A 15,704-nucleotide genomic window follows, 5' to 3' on the forward strand; every position below is an offset into this window, starting at 1 on the left:
ATCTCTATCAAAAAGAGTGAAGGAGAAGTCTTCCTCGAAGAAAAGCTTCAATGGTGAACAGAAAACTATCTGCCTGAGTTGCCAGCTACTCCCTTACGAAGGAATAGGTTATGATATACGAGCAAAGGAAACTCTCAAGCAGCCTATTTAAACGAAACAGAATTCGCTAAATACAGAATCTGAGTTTGGTGTTGTCGTAACAATACCTGAAGAGTTGTTCTTACTCCGAAAAACTCTTGTAAGGTTGAAGGGAGTGTCAAATAAATACATTAGAACAACAGTTCTTTCGGCTTCTATCCGCAGAGGTAAATACGATATGCGTATATGACTTGACCCATGCGTTAGCAAAATGACGCAAAGTTTGAACATCGAATTCTCTACTACATCTTTCCTCGACGAGGAAGAGAGAAAGAAAGGAAAACGACTGTCCACGTTCTAATGAACGAGACTTTTAAAAGAACTCTTGACTCTTTGCCAAGACTCTTTTCCAAGAAAAGGGAGTAATATTCGAATAGAGATCATCAAGAGAGAACCGAGGATCGAAAAAGACCGTTCAATGTTTCTTATGATATTGGACACAAGACTTCCTGGATAGTCTACAAGTCTTTCTCCTAACCCCGGATGAGCCTCTGAAATGAAATGAGAGCTCTTCCGAAATGAAATTTGTTAATGAGTTTATCCGCTTAAACGATAAAAACGTTAAAAACTATGTCAATGAGAACTACCCCATTTATGAGGGGTCCCCCACTTAAATGACAATGGGGAAAACGTCCTGACTTGACAAAACTATTAGCACTTTGCTAATAGGGGAAAACCCTTTAACATGACCGAAAGTCACCCAAGAATCCAAGTATATAATCTTCCCGATTCTCAAAGAAATCGATGAAGAGGAAAGAGAGATCGAAGAAAAAATTCGGGTATGTCTCTCCGATAACTCCGAATCCTTTTTAAAAAAATTTCTGTAAAGAAATGTCCTCAACAGCAAATAAGACGCCTTCAACAAAAAGTCTTTTCTCTCGCAAAGCGTCCTGCCGAGCTTCCACCGAAAAGCGTCCTGGCGAAGTCCACAAAAGCGTCCTGCTGAGAGTCCTCAAAAGAAAAGTGCTGGAAAGCGTCTGCGAGCGTCCTGCGCCTCAGTCGTCCTGCTTAGCGTCCTGGAAAGCGTCCTCAAAAAAACGTCCTGCTTAGCGTCCTCCCTGGAAAGCGTCCTCAAAAAACGTCCTGCTTAGCTACGAGCGTTGTCTGAGCAGAGAACACCAAGTCTTCTTGAACGACGTTTCAGAGAGGAACTCGTTGAGCGCCTTGATGCATGCAAGGCCCGCCAAGAGGGCGTCCTGCGAGCGACCTTGCCAACATCTCAATGTTATGACGAACCGCGTTTTGCGTATGACATTGAATATTATTAAGGGACGTCCTCATGCGAGTCTATATGGAGAGCCGCACGATGTCCTGAAGAGGTGAACACTAAAGGAAGACGTATGGCTTTCGTCTTCCGCAAGGTGCTTGCCGAGCGTCCTGGAGAATGTCTCTACTTATAGGACGTCGAGCACCTCCAAACGCTCCCTCACGTCATAAATTGCCCTTCTTATGCCGACCAGAGACATAATTGTTGTTTGACTGTGCAAAGCAGCTTGCGGCGTCACAAAACTTATCAGCTTGCTTTTTCGAAGTAAAGCGAACGTTACATAACGTATACGGAGCGCCATGAGGAGAGGAGACGAAAATGTCCTTGATTACCAAAATTCTTTTGGAATGCTAGCGAGGTTGAAACAGCTCTAACTTCATGAGCGTTCACTCGCATGAGGCTCAAATCACTCTTCTGGCAAGATGAATGAAACCTCCTTAATAATGTAAGAGATGTAAACATGAGCGTTCATATACATGAGCGTTCACTCGCAGGAGGCTCAAATCACTCTTCTGGCAAGATGAATGAGCCCTCTTTAATAATGTATAAATGATGTATACATGAGCGTTCACTCGCAGGAGGCTCAAATCATCTTCTGGCAAGATGAATGAGCCTCCTTAATAATGTATAAATGATATATACATGAGCGTTCACCGCAGGAGGCTCAAATCACTCTTCTGGCAAGATGAATGAGCCTCCTTAAATGTCCCTTGGGAGAAAAAAGAGCCAGTGCATTCTTCTAAAAGGGAAAATGGGTGGTCTCTTTACTTTTTTTCATCCTCTCGTGACGAGAGAGAGGCGGTGAAGCGTCCTCTTCTCTCAAGCTCTTTAGGGGGCGCGAGTCCTTCCGAGAACTCCAACCCCTGTGTGGGGAGGACCGCCTCGGAGGGACGAGAAGGCAATCCCCCCTTTCAAGATTCGTGCCCGTGACACGATCTTTAGCAGCCTGGGAAGCCGCCTCAACAGGTTCTGCCGAAGGGACGCCAGATCGGTGGGGAGCCCCCGTAACCCTCTTGCGGCTTTCGACATGCCCTCTCCCTGAGTCATGGGAGTCCGACAGAGGTCCAGGCCTAGAGGCATTATGGGGCCGATCTGACGCCCCCTCCACAACACAGGGGCACTACACTTCACAACACTGATTGGAGAGCGAGCACTTTAGTCTAAGATTACTTGATGTAATCCTCTAGCAGACACTTCTTCTAGGCCCGTAAGCCATACACAGGGTTAGGCAAAATAAAATCTACAGGAGGTTAGAAGGTTCATTATTTCTAACTTCTGTTTACTATGGAGGAAAACTCCTGATTCTAACACGCTCTAAAAAGCGTAAATGAATCCTCCTTCTTCCGTAATCAGTCACACATTACACTAATTACCTTACTTATGCAAGAAAACATGTAAACGGTCATATATACTAAGCGAGTGTCTACCGAAAGTTCCGGTAGCCTCACCTTACCGTGCAGACAACAAAGTCTGAAACTAGGCTAACTAGCTTTAGACATCAAATGCAATGAAAAAAAAATTTACGATAGCGTATGCCTAGCCACAAATCCAAGTTAATAATCGAAAGAATAATTAGGATACTTAAGTGGCTAATGAAGTTTTTCAAAATCCTAGGCGGAGGTCTGTAAACAGTTGTTTACCGACCGGCGACAGAAAAAAAATATGAATAGAAAATGGGAATAGTTCCTGATATCCGCCTCCCACGGAGTGGGAATGGGAAATGGGACTACCACCTGGCCGCCCACTGCCGCGTGCGCGAATTTTGAAATTCTGTCGGACTTCAGAAAATACAGCTATATATATATCTGTCAGGTAAGTTTCATGAACAAAAACACATTTTTATACTATATCAATTCCTCAAAAACAATAGCAGGCAATCCAAAATACATAAATCAACATTAATTAACAGCTCCAGTCACACCAGTTTTGAAGGATCTTATATGGCAAAAAGACCCATTATGCATGACCACTTAAAAATTAGAAATAAAAGTAAGTGCTCACATCATCAAGGTAGTGGTGCATACAGCAAATAGAGAAGCAAATAGATAATAAATAAATGCAATCAAAACCAGTTCCAATACAGAGTGAAGCAAGGAATACACAAATATATGTAAATAACAAAGTTAAAGAATTGTTGCCCACACTGCAATACTGGGAAAAACAGCAATTGTAACCCCAGGAAGCAGAATAATTAGAGTTAAGCCTTCTTTCTTTGTCCAGTCCAGTGGAACTCAAGCTGGGCATACATGAGTCTTTTCGTTGTTACTGGATCTTTCAAATTGAAGTAGCCATTAGAGACAACTACTACTTATTAACATTTGATAAAAGTAATGTAACACTAAATTTGCCATAATCCCTTTATATCCAAAGCCCACAACATACAATAAACACACACCACATAATAAATTACACTGATGATAGCAACACAAAATTATTTATATGTAAACTGAAAGACATGACAGTCTTAGTGTAAACTTTATCATGCCATAAACTCAAAATACAAAAATCAGTACTCACTGCCTCTTTGAAATTAGAACTTCTTATGTTGTTTCTTATCTGCTTTAGCAACTCCAGTTCTTTGTCGGGCGAAAGAATGGTATAGGGCCAATAAAACATTGGCAAAATTTCCTGCTCTTTCTGAGCTCTCTTCTGCTGGTACTGCGCAAGCATTTGACGGGGCATTTGCAAATAAAGCATCAGCCTTGTATAGCGTCTGAGGATTCAAGATACTCCATATGCAATATACCCTGGAATACAAACCAACCATGAAGTATATAGATACCACAAATATTCTGGAAAATAATTTTACTCTCATATCTCATGATGATTTTAATAAGAGTAAGGGTAATAAAGATTATGTAAATTTGACATATTTAGATTTTAATCCACAGAGATCCAAAAAAGATAGTTCATATATTACATTCATATTTCTCATCTAATCAAGTTATCTTGTTAAATTATCATTATTATTAACTTAATAAATAGAGTTGCATTTCATCCACCCCCTCCAAAATCTAATTCTACAGGCGATATAGCCATTCCTAGCATTGTTGTGTCAATAACTTCAATGATCACATGCATAGATTATGCCTGACTAAAATATTCCGTAAGCATAATTCTTAAAAACTTCCTATGCCTTCCAGAGAAACCATGGAATTTGAAACTTCTATAATCCAGATGTGTAACTTATTCCTTGCAGGCCATTACATCTCCACAGTTCTGAAGACATTTATAAACTGTATAAAAATATGTTAGCGTTCTAAATTTAAAAATTTACTTAACACCCAAGGCTCAATTGCAAAACCATTATTTCATTCTATCACAACCCCATCACTTGTATGTTTCCTACATCCAGTGTTTTCTTATACCCCAGACACAGGAAGCTTCTGTTTTTTAAGAGACAAAAAGACCCCCCATAGTGGCAAACCAAGGGTCAAGCTAAAGAGACAGAAACAACATAAACACTATCATTAATGTAAATTTTGTTTAAATAAGGGATTTGACGAAGGAAAAAATCTATTTCTGGGTGATGGCTCGTGTCGCCCTATGAAAGTATCCTTAATATCATTCTTTCTAGGTAAAATAGCCTAAAATTACCAGAGAAAAACAAAAAATTAAGAAAATGTCAGTAAAACTGACTCGCTCACTCTTAAAAAGAAGTGTCGGTATGGATGTATAGGGGCGAGTGTGGAACACTGCCACGAGATAAACACCAATTAGACTTCCTTATCAGAATCCCCCCAAGAGAGAGCCGATACCAACGGGCGATGCAGCCTCTACTACTACTACTAGAGGACGCCACGGACAGCAGCGCCCCTAGCGGTCATCCTAATTAAAACAGTTAAATACATCTTGTCCTGCAAGGGGGGGAAAACAAACCATAAAAAGGGGGGTTCATAGGGCGACACGAGCCAATCACCCAGAAATAGATTTTTCCTTCGTCAAAATCCCTTTTCTGGGCTCAGCTCGTGTCGGCCTATGAAAGAGTACCAGAGAAACAGACAGATGGGAAAAAAGGGAACAATGAAAAACAGTTTAAAATGATGGATATAATATAAGTAAATCAATTACAGCATACAAATTAAGCACTTAAACTAAAACTTATATTAAACAAAAATAATAGAATGTTAGTAAAACTTAAGTACTTAAATGGTAATTACAGTAAATTACAGAGTGCATGTAAAATAAGGAAAAAGGGGATTTACTTAACAAAATTGTCAAAATATACAAACTCATGTGTCCTACCCTAGCATAAAAATAAGGGTAGGTACACTGAATCATCATCAACATAAATATTCCAAAAAAAAAAAAAAAAAAAAAATATACAAACACATTGTGACTGAAGTTTATCATAAATATAAATAGAGAATAATATACAAAACATATTGTGTCCTACCCTAGCATAAAAATAAGGGTAGGTACACTGAAGTACATTATCAGTACAAGTGTGGATGTCCCTAGCAAAAAAATAAGGGACAATCCACTATAGATACAACGGCTAAGGCTATGATGTTGAGTAGCCTGACGATAGGGTGAGGCATGTTGGCTGATGTAGGTAGAAAGGAGACCTGGATCTATACTACAACTACTACACAGTATCAGGGAAAGGGGAAACGATGTTTCCCGCTGCTACTGCTGAAAAACTTTAAAAAAAGATTCCAAGGACTCTTTAAATAATGCCGTTTAAAGACTGTCGGGGATTTCCATCCAGTATACTTTCTAAGATCTCAAAGCTCATATGTTGGAAATAATTTAATTGAGGTGGCTATTCCCTGATATCATGAGCTTTTTGGGAATGACTCAGGGTTGGCTTGTTTAATGAAGTAAAGGATTTGCTGTCTAATGCCTTTAACTGATAAAGTACCACCTTTTTCTCTATGAAGAGAGCACCTGAGGATCTAGAAGAAGTACGAGATAGAAAGGCTCTAAGAGTTGATACTGGGCAGAGAGAAGGATCCTGTGGAAGTGGGATAACCTTCCAAGGGCCCACCTTGCAAGAGGATCTTCATTTTTGGCTAAAAAGCTACGATCCGGAGCAAGTAGAACTTCTCCTGATGGGAGGAATTCCACATGACCCGCATCCCTGGATAGAGCCGACAGTTCTGAAATTCTAGCTCCTGAGGCTAGGCTTAGTAGAAATAATGTCTTCCTCAGGAGCATTATGAATGTACAAGATGAGTTGTCAGTATCTGAAGCTAGTTTGAGGACATCATTTAAGAACCATGAAACAGTAGTAGGCCTCTGAGAAGGTCTAAGTCTAGCACAGGCTTTAGGGATAGATGTGAAATAAGATTCAGTCAAATCTATCTGAAAACCTACTTGAAAGATTTTCTTCAAAGCCGATTTATGAGTGGTAATCGTGCTAGCTGCTAAACCTTTTTCAAACAAGGATCTGAAAAAGGATATAGCCAAATTAACTGTCATGGTTGTAGTGTTCGATTCTCTCAAGAAAGATGCTAACTTTTTAACAGCTGAGTTATATTGTCTAATGGTTGACTCTCTCTTATCTGATTCTAGGAAAGAATATTCTGTGGATCAATGTCAGCATCTTTATTAGCCGCAAACTTTCATGAAGTCCATAAAGTTAGGGTCTCGGAGAGTTCCTGAGGAAGCGAACACAGTCCTCATTTGTACTGATTGTGACAGTTTGGATTGGGGATCCGTTGAGGTCGGAGACCCAATTCCAAAAGAAGAGGATACCAGTTGCTCTTGGGCCAGTCCGGTGCAATCAGAGCTACCATCCCTCTGAAAGACCTTAGTTTGTCTAGGACTTTCAAGAGAAGATTCACTGGAGGAAAAAACAGAAACTTATTCTCCTCCACTGATTCCAATCCAACGACAGGGCGTCCGTGGCATAAGCCAGAGGGTCCAGGTTGGGAGCCACATAGCAAGGGAGCTTGTGGTTCGCTTGTGAGGCGAAGAGATCCACTTGGAGACCTGGGACTCTCCGGCTTACCCACTGGAATGACCCGACGTCCAGAGACCACTCTGATTCCAGAGGAACTGACCGGGACAGGGCGTCAGTCTGCTATCACATTTCTTACTCCTGCCAGGTGAGTGGCAGACAGATGCCATTTGTGTTTGTTTGCTAATGCAAAGATGGCTATCATGACATGGTTTCACATGCTTGGATTTGGACCCTCCTCTGTTGATGCAATGAACTACCACTGCACTGTCCAAAACTAGCCTTAGATGAGACTTCTTCGGGGGAAGTAGTCTCTTCAGAGTAAGAAAAACTGCCATTGCTTCCAACACGTTTATGTGGAGCTGGCGAAATTGAACTGACCAAGTCCCTGAACCTGTTTGAACTGAGAGTATCCCCCCCACCCACGGACAGGGGACGCATCCGTGTGAATGGTTAACACTGGGAGGGGATATTGAAGGGGTACTTTCTTGGCTAAGTTCTTTACTTTTGACCAAGGCCGTAGTTGTTGCGGAGGATCTGTGGAATTACTGACAACTTGTCTCGATATTTGGAGTTTGCTCTTGACCGCCAAATTCGATTTATATCTTTCAGCCTTGCTTTCAGAAGGATATCTGTTACCGAAGCAAACTGAAGAGACCCTAGGATTCTCTCCTGGTTTCTTCTTGACGTTTGTTTGCATTTGAGAAATTGTCTGACAGATTTTGCTATTTCCTTCCGTTTGACCACTGGAATTGATAGATTGTGGGAAGACAGATCCCATTGGATTCCATAGCCACTGAAAACGAGATTCCGGAGTAAGTCTGGATTTCGTTTTGTTTATCTGGAACCCCAGAGTTCCAGAAAAGTGAACTACCTTTTTGGTAGCTATGAGACATTCCTCGACTGTGGTGCCCAGATCAACCAATCGTCGAGGTATGCCGCTACCATGATTCCCTGAGCTCTCATTGTTGTACAACCACCCTTCTGCTATCTTTGTGAATACCCTGGGGGCTACATTCAGACCGAAGGGCATCACTTTGAATGAGAATGTTTGATTTCCTAGCCTGAATCCTAGGAATGGGCGGAAGTGTCTGGCTATAGGGATATGATAGTATGCGTCTGAAGATCGATGGAGCATGTGACCGGCTCCACGCGGAAGTAAGGTCCTTACTTGCGAGAGGGTAAGCATCTTGAACTTGTCGCAGCGAATGAAAGAGTTTAGCTTTGACAAGTCTAAGATTACCCTTCTTTTTGTTGAGCCTTTTCTTTGGCACGCTGAATAAGCGACCTTGAAATTTTAGATGTTTGGACTCTCGCAATAGCTCCTTTCTGAAGGAGTTCTTCCGCGTAATCTATCAATTCCTTTGACGGTATCTGATGAAATGATTTGATTGGAGGAGGATCTTTGATCCAACTCCAGCCTAATCCTTTGGACACTATGCTCTGTGCCCAATTGCTGAACCCCCACCTGTGGCGGAAGAGGAAACAGCTCCCTCCTACCTGGGGAGCCCTCATTGCTGATGGGCGGGTTGGCCACCACGCCCTCCTCTGAACTGTCTACTCCTCGTACCCCTTCCTGCGCCACGCTGACGAAAGTAACCTCTCGCTCTACCTCTCGGTTGAGAGTAGCCTTGAGCCTCATATGCAGGGTTGAAGGCTGGCGAGATAGCGTAGGAAGTGGAGGGTTGAGATTGCTGGGGCACCAGGAGGATAGGTGGTTGGTTCTGCTTAGAGGTGGAAGGTTGTCCCTGTTGGGTAACTGGGACTGCCTGCACAAATTGCTGCTGTTGTTGGAGTTTTTTATATGGCTGGAACCTCTTACCAGCCTTCTTTGGTTTCTTGCCAGCAGTGGGAACGGATTCCTGTTTCCTCTTTGAGGAAATACCCCACCTAGCTCTAAGGCTCTGGTTGAGTCTAGCAGCTTCGTGGTGTACCTCGTTTCACCGCGACTCTGGGAAGAGATCCGCTCCCACATCGCTAGCAGCCAAGAGTCTATTAGGCTCATGCCTGATAGTGCACTCTTGCAAGACATGCTTCCGGCAGTTCCTCCTAGCCTGGAAGAAGTCGAAAGCGTCCGTTAGAACCGTCTGAAACTGAGATTTCGCCAGAATCTTGAACAGCGGTTCCGTAGCGTAAGAAAGAGCAGCCATTTCTGTGATGATGAGGGAATTGAGGGACCTGCCAAACCTAGTTCGCGCATCGAACTCTGCCTGGATTAGGGAATCCGGCAGCCTAGGTAATTTCTCACCGAACTGGTCCATAGCGCAGTCCGGTTTGAGTTTACCCAGCGTGAACGTGGCTGGCAAGTTTTCCCACAATTCTCCGAAGGCCGGGAAGAGCGGAGAAGTAGACTCCGCCTCCCTCAACTGTGGAATGGGCTCATCCTTGAGGACTGCCTGAAGGGACTTCTCCACTAATTTCGTGGCGAACGGAAGAGAAACCTCCTCTTCCGTCGCGAAAATAGTGAAGGGGCTCTTGTAGGCCTGGAGTTTGGTGTTAGTACACTCCCAGTCCTCAAGGCAGTGAACCCATTCCCGCTGGGCGTGATCTCTACTATAAAGGACTGACTCCTTAGAGATTTTGTCTTCTCTCGTCAGAGCCGTTGGCGTCAGCCTAGCATACCCGATGAAAGGCTGCGTCAGACCCGGAGGGTAGAACTCGAAGTCCTCAATCCTTCGAGTTCCACACTCCGAGATAGAGATCATTCCGTCCTTGAATGGAGCGTAGGCAGCTACTCTCCATGGGTTCTCCATAGAGAAAGCTGGCAAGGAGTCATATGACGGGAGTTGAAGAATCCCCGTGCTAGATGCTGGGGAGACTGGGGGAGGAACCTGAGCTAGCCCAGCTACTCGGTCCTCATTTTCTCTCATTCTGTTAGAGAGATCCTGAATAGATTGTCCAGATTGAGACAGACTGTTTGATAGTTGCGCAAACATCTGCTCGAACCGCGTTCCCAGTGCGGAGATCTGTGAGCCTACTAGCACGCCCACCTGTTCCATCACCCCTGCTGAGAAAGTAGAGGGATCAAAGGTGCTGGTGCTTGCTACCCCTACCGGCATAGCCGGAGTGGAAGCAGTGGAGGCGGGAGAAGGCAGTGACTCGGCGGGAGCGCGAGCCTTCTCCTTCGAAGCCTTGCTTCTGGAGCTCTTTGATTGAGAAGAGCTCGGCTTTGCCTTCACCGCATCGGCATAGGAAGTCGACGACTTCCTAGCCGAAGAAGACGAAGACGACTTCCTAGAAGTCGACTTAGCTAGCGTCTTCGGTTCTCTCTTTCCCTTCTCCTTAGGAGGTACAGAGAGAGCGGGAGAGCGAATAGGGATCTCAGATCCCGCAAAGCCTTGGAATGAAGCGGAAGAAGAGGGGACACAGAAGATCCAGGAGCGCCCAAGGAAAGACCTTGGGCGCCCGACGTACCTACCTCAACCAACAAAATCCTCCCCACCTACCGCCATCGGCTCAAGGTTAAGGTCCAGGGCAGCGACGTCCGGGACCGACTCCTGGGAGGCTACGACTCCAAATGACTGCTGGAGGTCTTGCTGGATGGAGGCTATCAGCGGGGCAGCGGACAAGGGGTCAACGTAGCCCGTTGACTTGCCCGCGGGGAAGATCTGGACGGCCAGCTTCCTGTCTAAAATGTAGGGCTGGCCCTTGGCGGCGTTCTTCCGAAGCCGCCCCACCCACGCTTTCAGGGTGGCGAGGGCGACTTCCCTCACACCGCTAGCCTGAAAGAAAGGTGAGATTAGCTGCCAATTGTGGAACGGGGTTAACAAACTTACGACTAGAAGGTTGTTAGTAAAATAATAAGTAAGCCTATAATTGCTTACCCCATCTCCCAGCTGACCGACCAGGGTCGTAGCAGATGGCGCAGGCTTCAGGGTGCCAGACGATCGTCTCGTTGAACGACGTGGCACAGGGGGCGTGAGACCTGCATTCATCGTGTCCACAGGGGTCGAACAGCGTCGCGTTACACGCTGGGACCTGGCAGTTGGTAGCCTGTAAGTGAAAAAGTACCATGAGTACCAATGTAAACACTTACAGCAACATATGCTCCGCTGGTGCCGGAGCGATAAAGTTAGATCAAACCAGAGCCCCGCCAAAATACGTGTGGTAACTAGGTTGGTATCTAGCTATGGCTCCGCTGATGGCGGAAGCACAAAAAGCAACCAATAGGAGGGTGGTAATGGAAACCACGACGGAAAATGGCGGGGATGGTTGATAAAAAAATAAACACACAATTCATTGTAAAATAATGTATAATTAGGGTATATCCTTAAAATAACAATAAAAAACAACCTCTCTCCGCCCGTCTACTAGAAGAGTGCGTAGGTAAGGGGTAAGCTCCCTTCCGGTAGCGGGGGAGAGATATAAGGATATAGTAGGCAAGCAACCGACCACTCGTAGTACCCACCCCATCCGCTAGCGGAGCCAGTAACTTAAAACCAAAGGTGCCCCGGCTGCGACGGAAGCTCCTTTCGTATCGTAAGGGAGTGACTGAGCAGCTGGGAGGGGGGGAGAAGGTCTCGGCGAAACACGGCGGGAGCGAGAAAGGAGGGAGGATGGCCTACTCCTCCCCGCCTCACCAACTACCCGCATGGAGACCCGGTACCTCATAGTGGTCGCCCTATACCCCTCGCTGGGAGGAACCCCTAGACACCTCCGAAAGGATGAGAGAAGGCGATAGAGGTTGTCGTAACAACCAAGGGTTCCCCCAGCTCCTCCCTATATCAGAAAGGGAGGGAAGGGGAAGGAAGGGTAAGGTGCTATGGAACACGTGAGCCGCAAGTGGCCTAGGCCGCGAGCAACACAACCGTGATAGGGCCACGTGAACCAAGCTGTACCAATACACGGAACAAGCACCTAGGCTAGCCTAACACCCTAAATAAAAAAAAATATATACATCGAAAGGTGGAAGAGACACTTTAGTGAAAAGAAAAGAGAAAGAAGCCCAGGAGGAGGCAGACTGTTCCAAGAAACAGAAGCCTACTCGGAGCCAGCGATAGCCGATGTAGAGCAAGAGCCGGGATGCTGGGCCAGAAAAATAATAATAGCCCTAATTACCAAGCTAAGAGAATGGTAGGAGGGCTGAACTAGCTAAAACTCGATGTAAACAATGAACGTGATAAAGTAAGCCCATAAGTATAAGAAGTCCCCAGTATGGAGGACCGGGAATTCTTACGAGGCGGCATGGCCGCCACGAGACAACCGGGGAAACCGTATATGACCTATTAAGAGGAAAATACTGGTACCCGGAAGATAAAACTGTGGTAAATATTACTTATGAGTTACTTAACTTAGCCGTGGCAATTGCAGAGCGTTCCATCGTAAATAGTACGGATAAAATCCAATAAAGCACGAGCACAAGAAAATGGCGACTTGTTGCTAGCGCTAAAAATTAAGGATGACCGCTAGGGGCGCTGCTGTCCGTGGCGTCCTCTAGTAGTAGTAGTAGAGGCTGCATCGCCCGTTGGTATCGGCTCTCTCTTGGGGGGATTCTGATAAGGAAGTTCTAATTGGTTGTTTATCTCGTGGCAGTGTTCCACACTCGCCCCACCCCTATATCATACCGACACTTCTTTTTAAGAGTGAGCGAGTCAGTTTTACTGACATTTCTTAATTTGTTTTTCTCTGGTAAATTTTAGGCTAATTTTACCTAGAAAGAATAATAATTAATTGGATACTTTCATAGGCCGACACGAGCTGAGCCAGAAAATGAAGGTGATTACATCTTATTTCTAACTAGAACTATATGAGACCTTAGCTACATGTAAGGTGTCCTAAAGGAAACAGTGGATGAATTCTATATCAAAATAAGAAAAAATATTTTCAACCTTCATTCACAAAGCAAGATTTATTTTTAAGAGATAACTATTAAAACAGATGCGATGAGTCAAAATTCATAAAAATTCTACACCTAACTTTTTAATATCAAAATGATCAGATGCTCTATTAAATATAGGAAACCTTCCATAAAGACCTGGATAAGTTATTAAAATCAGCAATATAACTAATATTCAAAAAGTAGAACATTTTTAATTACCACTTTTAACTAAACAAAAAGTAGCAAATGACTAGAATTTATATTATTGGCATACCATGTTATTGACAGGTATAGGAATACCTAAGATGGATGACATGAGAGGAGCCAGATCAGCTTGGTGTAAATCATGTCTTCTGACATGTGTCAAACCCCACTTCTCGACACGTGAATCATACATCATTTTTTTCCTTAAATTCAGAAGGATCCTTAGGATGAGCAACTCCTGCACCCCAGGCAACAATTGGTGTCTCAGTCTCACTTGGATCGCTGCACCATGAGACCCTATCAAAAGATGAACAAAAAGTTCTGTAATGTTACAGAGTATCTAAAATTATATAAAAACCAAAAAACGGCACGTCATCACGAAATAGCAAGTGGGAAATTGCATTTTGTGAAATTAAATACTAAAATATAGTCAAATAGAAGATCAACCACTAATTCCTATTTTACAAAATAAGTCAGTTACATATTCTTAAATACAGGCAGTCCCCGGCTTACAACGAGCGTTCCATTCTTGAGACTCGTCATAAGCCGAAAATCGTCGTAAGCCAGAAAATCATAAAAAAATCCCAAGAAAACCTTACTTTTAATGCTTTGAGTGTATTTATGTAAACTGCATTGTTTTATTGTATTTTCCATCGAAAAAAGCCTCAAATATTGATTATTTTGCTTTTTGGAGTCATATTTCTTCTGTCAGATCGGCGCCGCAAGCAGCATAAACCTGGAAATAATTCTGTTGAATATACTAATTGAAAACGTAACCTTGGAACATCGTAAGCCGAACCCGTCATAAGCTGGGGGACTGCCTTTACATATAAGGCAGTCCCGGCTTACGACGGGTTCGGCTTACAACATTCCGAGGTTATGACACTTTTCAATTATCTTTATCAGAAATTATTTCCAGGTTTACGGCACTGTTCCAGGGTTACCGTGCTACAACGCTGATCTGGCAGAAGAAATTTTACTCCAAAAATGAAAAATAATCAATATTTGAAGGCTTTTTATGATAAATGCAATAAGAATGCAGTTTACATAGTTTTAATGAACCCAAAGCATTAAAAATGATATTGTTATGATACAATAAAGTTTCATACATACTTACCTGGCAGATATATACATAGCTATCGACTCCGTCGTCCCCGACAGAAATTCAAATTTTCGCGGCACTCGCTACAGGTAGGTCAGGTGATCTTACCGCCCTGCTCTGGTGGTGCAGGACTAGGAACCATTCCCGTTTTCTAATCAGATTCTCTCTTCCACCTGTCCCCTGCGGGGAGGCTGGGTGGGTCTTCAATCGTATATATCTGCCGGTAAGTATGTATGAAACTTTATTGTATCATAACAATATCATTTTCATACATTCAACTTACCTGTCAGATATATACATAGCTGATTGACACCCTTTGGTGGAGGGCAAGAGACAGCTAACTACTGACTAGACAGGTAAAACAACATATGTTGTAGGTATTATAGACCTTGGTTCCTACCGTTATTAGGTGGAAGACTTCGTGGCTACTGCCCAGAGTCTTGCTTAACCTCAAGAGCCTTAGCGAGATAGTGATCTGTGGCCAAGAGTTCTTGTGTCTGTCGAGGGGTTTCATCCGCTTACTCGGCAGAGCCTAACTGGCATTTGTCAATGGGTGCTAATCCGCTTATATGACAACACGCCTTCTTTAAGGAGCACACAACCGATCCCGATCACCCGATCCTAACACCCATGTTAGTTCTAAGATTGCCAAGAGTCATCCCCGAACTCTTAGCAAACAACCAAAAACTTTTTTTGGTTGTTTGCTAAGAGGGTACAAAAAAAAATTTTTTTACCCTCTAAAAGTCAGTTGCCACTCGATCTCTTAGTGAAGAGAAGTGAAGGCCGCCTGTGAGACATCTAACACTTCCATGCACAGGAAATCCAAGAACACATCTGACAAGAGGGTTACGTACACATTTAAGGATCAGTGCTCGCTCCATTACCCAGAACCGTCTGTGCTGACACAAACGGACCTAGAGAATAACATTTCTCATACATAACTCGCACATCCTTTAAGTAATGAGATGCAAACACTGAGTTGCATCTCCAATAAGTTGCATCCAAAATATTTTTAAGTGACATATTTCTTTGGAACGCAACAGACATCGCGATTGCCCTTACTTCATGAGCTCTCACTCTTAATAGATTAAAAGAGTCATCTGGGCAGTTCTTATGAGCCTCGGTAATGACACTTCTAACAAAGAGGCCAAGGCATTTTTAGACATTGGTCTCTTGGGGTCCTTTACTGAGCACCAATAGACCGTGTTGCGAACCCCCCAAACTGCTTTCTTTCTGTCCAGATAGAATTTCAAGTGGCTCTAACTGGGCA

General features: G+C 43.7%; 1 pseudogene; it reads right to left on the bottom strand.

The window, feature by feature from the left end:
• Positions 1-15,481, bottom strand: part of LOC135203967 (GPI ethanolamine phosphate transferase 1-like) — a 31,586-nt pseudogene extending 16,105 nt beyond the window's left edge.
• Positions 15,482-15,704: the final 223 nt, after the last annotated feature.

This window comes from Macrobrachium nipponense, chromosome 44 (genome assembly GCF_015104395.2).
Source record: "Macrobrachium nipponense isolate FS-2020 chromosome 44, ASM1510439v2, whole genome shotgun sequence".
In the NCBI taxonomy this organism is placed as follows: Eukaryota; Metazoa; Arthropoda; class Malacostraca; order Decapoda; family Palaemonidae; genus Macrobrachium; species Macrobrachium nipponense.